A 14,586-nucleotide genomic window follows, 5' to 3' on the forward strand; every position below is an offset into this window, starting at 1 on the left:
ACTGATGCGAAATACCTGACAGGTATGACGCAGCTCTTACATGAGGCCTTCCTTCGATATCACAAATAGAAATTTAAAGAGATCTTGTCAGTTTCGGCTGTTCATCTCCGGCGTTTAGAGTCCTTCGATAACCGTCATATGTAATTACGCGAACTGAAATGGAATTTCGAGGCAGATACCTCGAAACATTAATGTTGCATGTCGGTGGTTTCTCACGATTGCTTTGAAAGTTAACTTGGCTATATTTATCGCCCCACTTGACATCGGGCTTGACATCGGGTCGCCCTTGCATTCAGGCTATCGCAATGAGGTCGCCTGCCGCACGTCAGCGGCGAACTGTTAATTGTGGACGCTGTAATGCTGTTATGCAAACAATTCTTTCTTTCATGGGTTTCGGGTTATCTCTTCCTATCCGTCAACAAAAGTTGGTCTTGCACATATGACCCGGCTGCAGGGTATATATGGCTGCGTTATTAGCGTCAGATTTAAAGCAACAGTCGGGAATCACAGAAGAGTAAAAAAATACTGCCTCAATCATGCATATCTTTGGCTCTGCTGGATAAATAATGTCCGAACTCTCGGCTGCAGCTGGAATCTGTGGTTTAATTTGGCAAGAAACTTCATTTTTTGTCGATGCACTCATCACGCTATGTCACCTGGCACTGATATATTCTACTTTGTGAATAAGTGTTAGCGCAAGACAAAGGACACTATTTCTTGCAGGGAACTTCAATCTCCTTACCTTTTTTATTTTCTTGCGACTAGTCACCATTTCTCGTATTGTTCTACCCTCATTTTTTATTATCTCTGAAAATTGTTTGAAAAGAAGACTTACTATGTTAGGAGTGACGCTGCAAAAAGAAAAAAAAATAATAAAAGCGGTTGGTGTCTATAACAGAAATCCCCGTTTGCATATTATTGATAACTTCTTAACACATTCTGAACTGTGGTGTCAATATTACCCATAGGCAACTCGCCCGTTTGCAATTTTCTGCAGTTTGTAGTTTGCTTTTTTAGGGGCGCCGACTTCCTAAAGAAAGCGACGCGTTTTGCGTTTTCAATCGCTTTGCCGCGTTTCACAGGCCCACAGCCGTATATGCGTTTATATGAGCAAGTAGCTCTTCGTTGCAGCTACAAAAAACGTGCTTCATAAAATTATTAGACTGTCCCTTTAAATATGGTGTTCACGTCGGTTTTATTGTCCCCTGAACCTGCAAAGGCTATTCTCGCGCCGTATGTGATGCAAGCCAGTTGTTTCTCGGACAGCAACGCTTTTTTGAACGTCAACTTGGCTCGCCAATCATGCTTGAAAAGAGCCCTGACCCGATTAACCGAGTTCTTTGCGCGCAGGTATTGCAGCTCTTTACTGCATAACCGCCATCTGAGTGCTGAATAGGACAAGTTTTTTATGTGTCTTATATGCGTTCTTTACTCTGTCCGTGTGGTCAAGCGCTGACAACTGTGGGCATTCGAGCGCTCGCGTATTACGATAGCTAACAAGATGATAACCGACAATTATAATTATGCGACAAGAGAAGAATCATGATACAATCAAAGAGCTTCATAAGTATTGCTTGAGTCTATATATGCGCATCTTTGCGGCAGTACAACACTGTGCACAAAAAAAAAAAAAAAACAACGGTTAGCGAAAGAATATTAACATGCAGCGTGCTTAGTAGGCGAAATTGTAACAAACGCAGATGTTTCAGTGCTGAGCGGCAATGGGGGGGGGGGGGGGGGGGGGGGGGGGGGGGGCAGCGTGAAAAACCGTTTTCATGATTTCATTTCCTCAAAGCGCCGCTGTCCGTATTTGCAAAAGGTTCGCAGCTGACTAGCCGGCTTCAAAGCAAATTTCCCATGCGTCTTCGGCGAGCTATCTTTTTCGCGATCTGCGTGGGAAATGGAACAGGCGTCAAGATGGCCGCCATTCGCTCCACAGTGTAAGGCTCATTGCCCAGGGAAATGGAATGCAGCGCAGTCGTGCCCTTTGGTGAAGTTGTCCAATCTCCTCTCCGCGTGGGAACGGAACGGGGCCTTAAATGCCTTCCGATACTCCTCGACGAAGAATGACAGCCTATCCGGGGATCAAGCACAGTGCTAACAGCGCGTTTAGTCAAAGTTCATGGCGATATGGTGTCTGTGTGGAAAAATGCGATGTATTCTCCGTAAGTGGCAGTGGTATGGTTATGAGTTTGGGCAGCTGCGTATGTTTTATCGCATTCTCTGTCAGCCCGCGTACTGAAAGGTGGGCTAGTTTCTATAACGTCACAGCTTGCTGTAGCGGCACTCTTTAGTGCATGGCACACGCCTAAATTGTTCTTAATAACATTTCGCCGCCTATTAGGAGCGGTCTAGGATTCTTGATTGATGGAATCACCTGAATTGGTGTTCACAAGTGAGCCCTGTCAGCACCTTTCGTTAACGTTTCCAAGTACATCAAGCAGAAAATGCGTATCTTTATTACAGCAATCAAATGCGCGTTCATGCCAAAATTTTGGATTGAAAAATCATATAGGTAGCGAAAGAATGACATCGTAAAACATGGTAATGCCCCCGCTATGCATGCGCTTTCAATGCTGATTTCGTCGAAAGAGCAAAAGGAATACGCTGCCGACATTCGTCCACAAAAACTTCGGCGTTTAGCAGGGTTGCAGGCTAGGCTAAACAAGCGCTATAATGCCGCTCATTGCGTAACAGTCGGTAGAGGTAAGATAAGAAAAGGTGGTAGGAAGTCTGGTTCTCAGAGAGGAATCGGGCCGCGCCCTCATACCTTGTCCGAGCACGACCGTAGACCAACGCCTACGTTAAGCCTGACCTGGAACTGTCCCCTTCCACAGACGCACCGCATACAGCGACAGCGCTGCCGCACAGTCTGCTCAGCTCGACCGGCAACTGAAATTTGCATGCCGTACGCAGCACCATGATCGATACGAGTTGGCCCTTCCCAGCGTAAGAAGTCCAGCCGCCACTCGACTAGACTACCTGCCAGGAGCAGTCACAGCGGCTCTGTTCGCGCGGTAACCTGACTATGCTGCTTCCTTTCTTCTGTCTTTCTTTATCTGGGGTGAATTGGAACGAGAGAATCTGAGCAGAGCATTGCGCACTTCCTTTGTAGAGCGCTATAAGCCGCCCAAACCGCTCGGATTTGAAGCCGGAAAGCCATGCAGGTCCAAAGGAGTCCGCATAGCGCGAGGAGGGAACATTTTTCAGCCTCGCATGACATTTCCCCTTCGGCGCCAGCGGCCGTCGCAGCATCGAAACGCAGTCTTCCGGGTTCTTCGCGTGCTCTCAAAAAGCGCACTGGGCCGCCGGACGCACGCGGCCGATGACAGCACGCTGCGTGCCCACGACACTCAATGCTCGAGGCTCAACAATTTATCGCGGCTTTATCGAAGACCCAGTTAATATCGTGAACAACATTCCCCCCCCCCCCCCCCCCCCTTGTTCTGCTCAGTGAGGATTGGTGTTCTTAGAGGGAAATCTGTCCCGTCGGCAGTGCTCTTCTGACTGCCTGAGCAGGGCCGCTCTGCTCAGCGCTGCTGCTTTCACCTGTCGCTTCGCTTCTTGAACCACCTGGGCCACCCATGATGCTCACTGTCGTTCGTAATACAGGGCGTTTGTGAAGAACTGCGCAGGAATGACATGGCTAGAGCTCCAGATGTATAGGGAGATGTTAGTAATACAAGTGGAAAGTGAAATGCGTCAGTAACTACTTTCCGTACTGTTCAACCTTGCAAACAGCCCTCGTGCCGCTCTCAAGTCGAATGCATAAAAAATTAATGAAGCAAATCAGCAACGCGCTTGTTGCGAATTAAATTGTGTTAGACCTCGATTAAATACAACGCCTTTGTTTCGTATTATGTATGTAATGTTCTAGAAAGGAAGAACGCGGTTTTGTTTCTCAGCCGGTATCCAAGATTTTTGATTACGTAGTAGGAGCCGTTAACAAAATGAACTTGGACCGCCGTATATTTCCAGCGTAGCCCGAAATTCAATGATGGGTGAAGGTAAGTTCATTTCGCGAACTATCGGCGTAAAGAATTTTGAAGTGGCATACAGTGGTGTAGAACATTCTTTTTACTTTTCCATTCAAGCTGAAGCACCACCGCCACTGAGCCTCTCTTGAGCGCGCGCTTCGGAGCACCCAGTCATGGATGATTCGTGCTACGTTCGTCTGTTCTCGCCAAAACTTCCTTCTGCCCTTGGTTGCCTCCCTCTGGATGGTTCCCATGGCAACCAAACTTTGGTTGCACGTTCCTACGCTATCCTATCGCCATATCATCATTGCACGCCAAACGTCAATGGAGTGGTCCCCGTGGCAACCACTCTCCTGGAGTCCTGGTATAGCCGCATGACCTACTACCACTACCACCACCATCTCCACAACTGCTACTACTAGCAGTACTAGTACGACTACTACAACAACTACAACCACTACAACCGCCACCATTTCTACTACTACTGACACTACTAGTACAACTACCACTACTGCCAAGCAACTGCTATGTAGCGACGTGAAACATAATGTGCTAAAAAAGTGGGCCCGTTAAAAAACTGGAAACAAGATAGAAAAAGAAGTACAACAAAAAATAATGGGAATTCATAACCGCCCTCAAATATGTACGCCCTTACAGAAATGCGGCCCTTTATCAACTTTATGGGGCTGATCAGGGCACGCACGAAATGAATCCCACTACAAAATGCTGGAGAGATTATTCGCTGGACGTTAACTGCAGAATGTCTTATCCCCTCAAAACAATGGCCGTCGCATAAGTATCGTAGCTAAGGCTAGCATTAATGTTTTGAAATCATTGTCCGTTTACCATTTCAATTTATGATTAAATATGCAGCACAGGCGCGTTTTCTTCGCTCGTTCTCACAAGAGACTTACGCGCGAAATATTGTCGTGCAGCATAAGCAAAGCATAAGCAAGTTTCAGTTGGCCGAGTCGTTTTTATTCGGAGCAGGGCATAGCACAAAACCCGAATTCATTGCCGCGCCTTTCATATTGCACTGCATTACACTATCGAATACCATTGTATCTTCAACATTTTCTCCATGCGACACGCACGACGAAGCCATTTAGTGCGAGGGCTCCGTCGCTACTGCACAGAGCTTAATTTACGCGTCTATTATATATCTCACGAACAGCATTCGCTCTGCTGCTGCTGCTGTGGGGCGCCTTTACCTATAGTCCACTGCCTGAGCGCCGATCGGCACTCTGATACCACACATCGTTAGAGTTCAACCTGCTCCACAGCCAGCCATGGAAAAATCTTCGGGGAAAATTATGTCACTGAACTGCGTCGCTCTTTTCCTCCGGTAGTAATCGATGAAGATGGGGTGCCAGAGTCGTTTACAGCGACGTAAAAAAACGGAGACGCGAAATAAAGATATCACAGGCCTGTTCGGAAGCATTATGGAACACGGAAGTGTTTTCGAGAGGAGAAGGAGAGGGAACGCTCGCTACCGTTCGCGGAGCGCCTCCCACCACTGAGAAACGAGGCAACGACGAATTGTCTGGCCCCCATTTCCAAATATAAAAACTTGCCTTTCCTGTGGAGAGCGTATACGTGAAATATACACTAAGGGCCAGCAACAAAATAATTAAATTAGACTCATGTTTCCCGCTAACTCTCGGTATCTTTTCGATCCGGTCTCCTTGGTGCATTAACGAATCACTGTATCGCGACTGTCAACGAAATAAACAACTAAATTGAAATAAGCAGGTAGGCGTTAAGCGGCTAAATTATTTTAAAATACGATAGACAAGTTCCAATCTCTCCATGACCACCTACTTCGCTGCCAACTGTTGATACTGTACGCGCATATAGCGCATTTATCGCCAGTTCGTCGCTTTCAAAAACATACACCGCCTAATAATCAAGTATTGTTACTCTTCATCCGGTGCAGCTTCTTTGCTGCAAACCTGTGTACTATTCTTGCTTTCGAAATCAAAACGAAACTGTGTTGGTATTCCGGCGCCTAAATTTTGTCACAATAAGTTCTTGCTGTCTCTTTTAAAGAATAGCCAACTTCTCTATAGTCCCTCCACTTGCATTGCAAGTTCACTAAACAACCTGTTGTTACCGAAGCCTATAAGGTCTCCGGCAATTTGCTTCCCGATTTAAATGGGTTTCATTGTGAAATGAACCGCTGACGTCAGAAGGTAATGTCCGATCAAATCATTTTAAATATACTTGGGCTCATTGCGATCGAGTTTTCATCTATTCACTTGAGCCTGTGTTTAGTGTCTTCAAATATAATTTTTCGTTTTCCTGCTATTTTCTTTTGTTTGTTTTTACATATGCTTCAATAACTGTATTGCTATTATAATCATCCATCTTGTATAGATCAGTTCATTCGATATAGCCTTTGCTTTATGCACTTTAAAGCCTCATATTCTGTGCCAGGAAAATAATATAATTGTTTGCATTTCGTACTATGCCATTCACATCATTCGCATCACTAAATCTCCGATCCCGATAAGGAAGGATGAGCAAGTGCCGTCTGAAGAAAGGAGCGAGAGCGAAGAACCAGAACACTTACGTTATCTCGGCCGTGATATTGGCCCATAGTGCAAAGGCAATTAATCTGTTCTAAAACACCCTAGAATGCAAACATTATCCTCATTCATAAGAAAGGGGACTCTAAGGACCTTAAAAATTACAGACCAATCAGCTTACTGTCTGTTACCTATAAGGCATTTACTAAGGTAATCGCTAATAGAATCAGGACAACCTTAGACTTCAATCAAGCAAAGGATCAAGCAGGGTTTCGGAAACGGTACTCTACTATCGATCATATCCGTACCAACAATCAGGTGATAGAAAAATGCTCGGAATATAACCAGCCCTTATACATAGCATTCATTGATTACGAAAAAGCATTTGACTCAGTTGAAACCTCGGCGGTGATCCAGGCATTGCGAAATCAGGGGGTAGACGAGCCGTACGTGAAAGTGCTGGAAGATATATACAGTGGCTGCACAGCAACCATAGTTCTGCATAAAGAAAGTAACAAAATTCCCATAAAGAAAGGTGTTAGGCAAGGAGACACAATCTCCCCAGTACTATTCACAGCTTGCTTAGAGGAAGTATTCAGAGACTTGGAATGGGAGAAGTTAGGGATAAGGGTAGATGGAGAATACCTCAGTAATCTGCAATTTGCTGATGACATTGCCTTGCTAAGCAACTCGGGAGATGAACGACAAATAATGATTGATGACCTAGACAGGAAAAGTAGACAGGTAGGCTTGAAAATCAATATGCAGAAGACTAAGGTAATGTTCAACAGCCTCGGGAAGGAACAGCAGTTTACATTAGGTAGCGAAGTACTGGAAGTAGTAGGCGAATATGTCTACTTAGGACAGGTAGTAACCGCAGATCCGGACCATGAGAAGGAAATAACAAGAAGAATAAGATTGGGATGGAGCGCATTTGGCAAGCACTCGCAGATTATGTCTAGCAGCTTACCGGTATCGCTAAAGAGGAAAGTATATAACAGTTGCATCTTACCTGTACTCACCTATGGCGCTGAAACGTGGAGGCTAACCAAGAGAGTTCTACTTAAGTTGAGGACAACTCAGAGGGCTATGGAACGAAAAATGGTAGGGGTAACATTAAGAGATAGGAAGCGTGCAGAGTGGGTCAGAGAAATAACTCAAGTTACCGACATTCTAGTGGAAATTAAGAAGAAGAAATGGACATGGGCAGGACATGTAGTGCGAAGAGAGGATAACCGATGGTCGCTTAGGGTAACAAACTAGATTCCAAGGGAAGGAACGCGTAGCAGGGGGCGGCAGAAAGTTAGGTGGGCGGATGAGATTAAGAAGTTCGCAGGGGTCAAGTGGGTGCAGCTAGCACAGAACCGGGTTAAGTGGAGAAATATGGGAGAGGCCTTCGCCCTGCAGTGGGTATAGTCAGGCGGATGATGATGATGATGATGATGAAAACATCCTATGCATGCCTCAATTTTCAGCCTACAAAACCCTGCCCGCATGCAGGGTGGGCAGCGCGGACATTCACTACTCCCCCCCCCCTCCCCCCTCCCCCCAGGTGGTCGAAATGCCCGGAGTCCTCCACTACGGCGTCTCCCATAGCCTGAGTCGCTTTGGGAAGTTAAACCCCACAAACCAACCAACTACTTCCCCTGCAAAACGGCTTAACTGTAAACAATTGCTGCTTGATGAACAATGTTTTCCTGCCAAGCCATCTAGAGAATTGAAACTATACGGGTACAGTCAAAAAGAGCGCATGCACTAGACGCGTACTTAAAGAAAATAAAAGTAGCCATTGCTGTGTACACGCTATTTTTGCAATTTGTATCGATATAGTTCGAAAATTAGGCGCAAATTCTCTACTCCAGACGCACAGAAGCAGATCCTCATCGCTCTGACTGTAGGGGCGATGACAGGGTTGGTCGATGTATTGCCGTGTCTTACTTCTGTGAATAATATACAAGTCTGTGATTCTACACGCACAGTTTTAGTGCCTAGCAGGCGGCGTACATTACAAGAAAAAAAAAACGCGATACAAGTCGGAATCGAGAAGCTCCTCCCACCGAGAACGGCCGCCATTTTGAGATGCTCGTATGACGTCACAGAGGATACGCGGCTTAGCGTCGTCTGCAATGAAGGCTGGGATATCAAAGGACACGCCTCTTTTTTTTTTCTTTTAACGATGGAAACAGTGGTCGTCCCTCATGCAGGAGTGCTTGATGAAAATGTTGCCGCACGAAAGCGATATAGGGTAAGTTTTTTTTTTTCTTTCTTTTTATTTCAGCATAAGGCACGGTCACAGTCAGTGGGCTGCACGCGATTACGTTCCTTGGCTACTTATCGACTCACTGATCTGTCGAACTACACCGGCAACGAAATCAGTACGACCAACGGCCGCCTGTCACCATAGCGTGGGGTTTTAGGCCCCGCGACGCCGACGGAACTGATCAGCGGACGGTCGCCCGCTCTGTTTTGGTCGGATCACGTTTGAAGGCCGGCGAGAACTTGACACCCGATGAGTAAACGGCTTGAACGACTACGCCCGACTGTAGCTTAACTGTGTTATAGAAAGGAAAATAAGCGGCTACACTTTGTATGTTCCCCCTTGTCACCAGCAATGACCTTGGCCAAAGATGTTAGTCGGCGCCGAACTACCAGCCCGTTCCGCGACGAGTAGGCCTAGAGCGAGTACGCGGAGTTCGGGTCTAGAGTTTCGGCGATTACGGAGCGCGCATTCACAAGCTTTAGCGCTTAAATGTGGCCGCCGAGTGTAGTTCTTAGGGGTGTGCGAATATTCGAAATTTCCGAATATCAAGTCGAATATCATAATATTCGATTCGTTAAACGAGTCAAATAGTGAAAATTGAAAATTATTCGAAACTGGTCGAATATCTTCGCAAATTTTCGAATAATTTTCGAATACTTTTCGAATAAATGGCTCGAATTAACGTCTCGGTTACCTCCGACCATTCTTGCGAATGCAGCGTCAGCTCCGAGCAGGCACAGCTTGCTGCCGCAGTAAACCTACGCGAGAAGCAGAGATCACCGTTTTAGGGAGCCTACATGCTTCAGCGTGGCCGCGACACGGTCCATTCGCATGGAAACATTCTTAAAGATTGGACATATCACGAATCGCGGAGGCAAATTCTCGTAGTCGTGTCATAGTTCACATGTCTCTAATCTGCCGAGAAGTAACGCTACATGTTTATTCTCTGAAAATTTCATTCACTTTCATCATCAATAGTTGAGGTTAAGTTTATCATGCGAGTGGCGCATGACATCAGAGTTGCATGAATGTTGTCAGCTCATGCTCATACATCTCTCCATTATATATCTCAGGTCGCCTAGCGCCACTTGTAATCGCCTAGCGCCAGCTAGAGGGGAGCACGCGAGCTAATTGAGAAAGAACGAAAGCAACGAAAGTCACTGAAAAGAAGAGGACGATGAGGAGATCGCTCGCTCGGCGATAATTAGTTCGAAGAGCCAACAGCAGGGGAAGGGCAACTCTATGGCCTCGGGTTACGCGGACGCAAGTCGGACGAAAGCGTCGCTCAGCCATTCGTAATCTCTGATATATTGTATCATGCAATCTAGTTCACTAAATAAACTCGTTGATACGTAATTGTAGATAAAAACAACCAGCAACTGACAATGTACGTAGAGATTAATAGTTGCGCCCCCTAGAGGAGATCAGCATCTTCCAGTCAGATCTATTACTCCACGAGTTATAGCGCTCTGCCGCAGCGCTATAACAGCGCTATAACGAATAGTAGAGCGCTCTATAGCGCTCTACTATTCGATTCGTATTCGATTCGCTGCTTTCAATATTCGATTCGTATTCGATTCGCTTTTTACCTACATTATTCGTATTCGATTCGATAGCAAGAGTGCACTATTCGTATTCGATTCGGTTTGGAAAAAGTACTATTCGCACACCCCTAGTAGTTCTTGCCGTGGTGACCCCAAATCGACGACTGCTTACATCACAAAGCGCGTGCACATTTTGTGGGAAGCGTCGATGTGACCCTGTCTGGCGAGCGCAGCCGGCAGCTGTCGGCGCCGCTGGTGCATGGGTAAACAAACACGCTGGGGGCGCAGTCGTAATCCGCGAATCGGCGCATTCCTGTGAGCGTTAAGGCTCACACACTAAATGCTATACTAAATGGTGTATGTTTACTCTGTTTATATTGAAGCCCTCACGAGACGTCATTGTGTTCTGGAGTCGGTCGCAGTCGTGCGCGCGGCTGCGAGGGAGGCGAGACGCGGAGACGGCGGCAGGTGGGAGGCTCTTGTTCGGTGCGGGCAATGAAGCGCATTCGAATCGCGATGGATTTTACGATGGCGGGAATGAGGCGGTGGTGGCGCATGCTTTCGTGAGCTGGCCGTCTCCATGCTGAACGTAGTTTTGCAAAAAAAAGAACGCTTTACCAGCCAGGAATAATTCAGTTTGACTAACACGCACATATAACGGCAAGTCAAAGGGTACCGCTTCGTTTGAAAGTTTTGTCTGCTTCTGTAATGTCGCAAGGTATGCTCTCGCGTCAACGTATGCTTGATTGGGATTTCCTCCTAGTTTTGGACCGAAAGAGAGATGGGCAATGGCTTAGCAATCAGCAACACAACGCTATAGCCCCTCCCCCCTTTCGCCGCGCACACGGCGGAAGGAAACGTTGGACATGCGCCTTTTTATATGCGGGAGTGTTTTGTTGACAAGCTCTCATAACGTAAGAATAATATGCTTCTGACTGTATGCTTAAATAATACAGCATAAGGTCATCGATTTCGGCCTCCTCGATAATCTCTATAGATGAAGCCCAAAATAAGTCCGAGGATCACTAAGCTCGCATAATATATGGTGAAGGCTTGTCAAAGATAAAATATGCGAATAAAATATTTTACTGAAGAAAAAAAAAAGCACGGCGTGCATGCAAGAGCACTGCCGACACCGCGAATAGCAGACGACATGGGGATGAGACCAATGAGACTTCGTTGTGACGTCAGCGGCTAATGGTTGCGAAACCAGAAAGCTGCTTTTGATATTATTAATAACAATTTATTTTAAAACTATCTACTTAACGGAATGAGATCAAATTTAGAGGATTTATAATTTAACGTGTATGGAGTGAAACGCAATAATCAGTTTATGCTCCAATATTAGCTGTCCTGACCCCTTAAAGGGGCGATGACAGGGTAGGTCGATATATTGCCTTTTTGTAGTTCTGTGAATAATATACACGTCTGTGATTATGCACGTAAAGCTTTAGTGCCTAGCGCGCGGCGCATATTTACTAAACAATGCGATAGAAATCGGAATTGAGAAGCTGCTCCCACCGAGAGCGACCACCATGTTGAAAATGCTCGTGTGACGTCACAGAGGATACGCGGCAGAGCGTCGTCTGCAATGCAGGCTGCAATATCAAATGGCACGTCTCACTCTTTTTTGTGGACGATTAACACAGTGAACGTTCCTCATGCAGATGTGATCGATGAAGGTATGTTACCGCACAAAAGCGATGTAGAGTAAGGCATGTTTTCTTCTACATAAGACACGGTCACAGTCAGTGGGCTGCGCGGTTAGGTTCCAGCTTATCGACGCACTGATCTGTCGCATTACACCGGCGATGAAGCGGGCACGACAGTTGCCTATTGTGTAAGGTTTTCGGCCCCGCGACGCCGACGGAACTGATCACCGGATGGTCGTCCGATCTGTTTTGGTCGGATCGGAGGCCGAGCGAGAACTTGACACTTGATCAGTTAACGGCTTGAACGGCTGCCCTTGTCTGTAGCTTAACTGTGTTAGAAAAAGGAAAACAAGCGGCTAGACTTTATATGCTCCACCTTCTCATCAACAATGACCTTGGCCAGAAATGTTAGACATGTTGGCCAGAAATGAGTAGGCCTAGCGCTAATACGCGGGGTTTGGGTCTAGAGTTTCGGCGATTACGGAGCACGCATTCACAAGCTTTGGCCTTGCACGTGGCAGTCGAGTGTAGTTCTGGCAGCAGTTACGCCAAATCGGCTACTGCTTACATCATGAAGCACGTGCGCATTGAGCGAGAAGCGTCGATGTGATGCATGTCTGGCGAGCGCAACCGGCAGGTGTCGGCGCTGCTTGTGGGTAAACACGCTGGGGGCGCAGTCGCAATCCGCGAATCGGCGCATTCCTGCGGGCGTTTAGGGCTCACACACTAAATACTGAACAGTGTATGTTTACTATGTTTGCGTTGAAGCACTCACGAGACGTCATTTGGCTCGGGATTCGGTCGCGCGCGCGGCTGCGGGGAAGGCGAGACGGAGACGGCGGCAGATGGGAGGCTCAATTCTTCGGTGCGGGCAGTGAAGCGCATTCAAATCGCATTTGGTTTTTAGACGATTGAAGCGGCGGTGGCGGCGCATGCTTGCGTGCGCTGGCCGTGGTCAGACTGATCATGGCATTGAAAAGAAAAAAAAAACGTTTTAATTACCAGCCGGGAATAATCAAGTTTGACTAACACGCGCATATAAAAGCAAGTCAAGGGGTATGGCTTCGTTTAAACGTTTTGTCGGCTTCTCTAATGTCGCAAGGTAGGCTCTCGTGTCAACGTATGACTTTTTAGTATTTCCTCTTAGTTTTGGATCGAAAGAGCAACGAGCAATTTAGGTCAGCAATCAGCAACACAACGCTTCCCTCCCCCCAAGATAACTTTCATAACGTAAGAATAATATGCTTCTGATTGCATGCTTAAATAATACAGCATATGAGGCCATCAGTTTAGACGACAGTCTCAAGACGAAGCCCAAAACAAGCCCGAGGATCACTAAGGTCGCAAGGCTTGTGAAAGAAAAAAAAAAAAGGACATGCGAATAAAATATTTTTGCTGAAAAAAAAAAAAAAAAAAGCTCTCAGTGGCCACCGTCCATGGCGTGCATGCAAGAGCGCAGCCGACACACCGCGAATGGCAGACGACATGGGGATGAGATCTCGTGACGTCAGCGGCTAATGGTTGCCAAACCAGAAAGCTGCTTTAGATATAAATAATAAAAATTCGTTTTAAAACTATCTTCTGCACCGAATGAGCTCAAATTTCGAGGATTTATAATTTAACGTGTGTGGAGTGAAACGCAATAATCAGTTTATGCGCATATGTTAGCTTTCATGACACCTTTAAAGGGCAATTACTCCGGATGTTTTTCAACCAACCGTTCCGAGTTAATAGCTGTTTCGTGTTTCTAAGAACCTCCCGTAACGTATAGAATGTGAGATCTTCAAAAGCAATCGCAAAACATTACAAGATTCCGCCTAAGTCTGCCTAAGAGAGAAAATGAGAAAGCCCTTTCCCCTCAAACCCGTGATGTTATGCTATCACTATCATCATTACCAGCACTGTCATCATCACTATCACAAACGCCATCGTCATCGCCACTATCACACTTAAAGGGAGCAGCGTCCTCAAGCTAGACAAGGAGAATTACGATCGGTTTCTCAGAAGGCCGGCGTGGAGTAGGGGTTTGCGCTCTCGAATGGGGTCGGAGGCATAGTGGTTTGATTATCGGTGGAGACATGATTTGTTTTCTTTAAGCGTCAAACCATGAGGAAATTCTGCCAACTCACGCTGCCGACATATTTTGGCGGACACTTCCGTCTGCAACACTAATAAGCCAAGAAAGGCTTTCGCCTTAAGACTTGGTGATTACGTCACGGGGGTAACTTCCGCTTACTCAGTTTGCGGACACGTCTGGCATCAACATAGACTAGTAAGGCTTTCGCCCTAATAACTATAACAGTGAAAATACAAATTTCAAGAGGAAAGCGCAAAACCGAGACCACAGAAACGCATTGGTGTGATATGAGCCCTGACATCATTGGTTGGTCCGCTGAGCTCTGCGAGTCCCTCGCCTAAATGGGAATTACAGCCTTCCTGTGCGCTTTCGTCAGTACTCCTGAACGAGCAGGAAAAAGTTTTCAAGAGACTAGTACAGATATTCAGAACGCGGTTCATTCAACCGTTCTTTTACTGAGCGAGTGGTCCTAAGTATTTTTTTTTAATTTATTTCTAGGCTTTACCATATATCAAAATACATTGCAGAAAAACAAAGCCCGACAACTA

Source organism: Amblyomma maculatum, chromosome 1, assembly GCF_055883805.1.
Source record: "Amblyomma maculatum isolate TAMU_Amacu chromosome 1, ASM5588380v1, whole genome shotgun sequence".
Lineage (NCBI taxonomy): Eukaryota > Metazoa > Arthropoda > Arachnida > Ixodida > Ixodidae > Amblyomma > Amblyomma maculatum.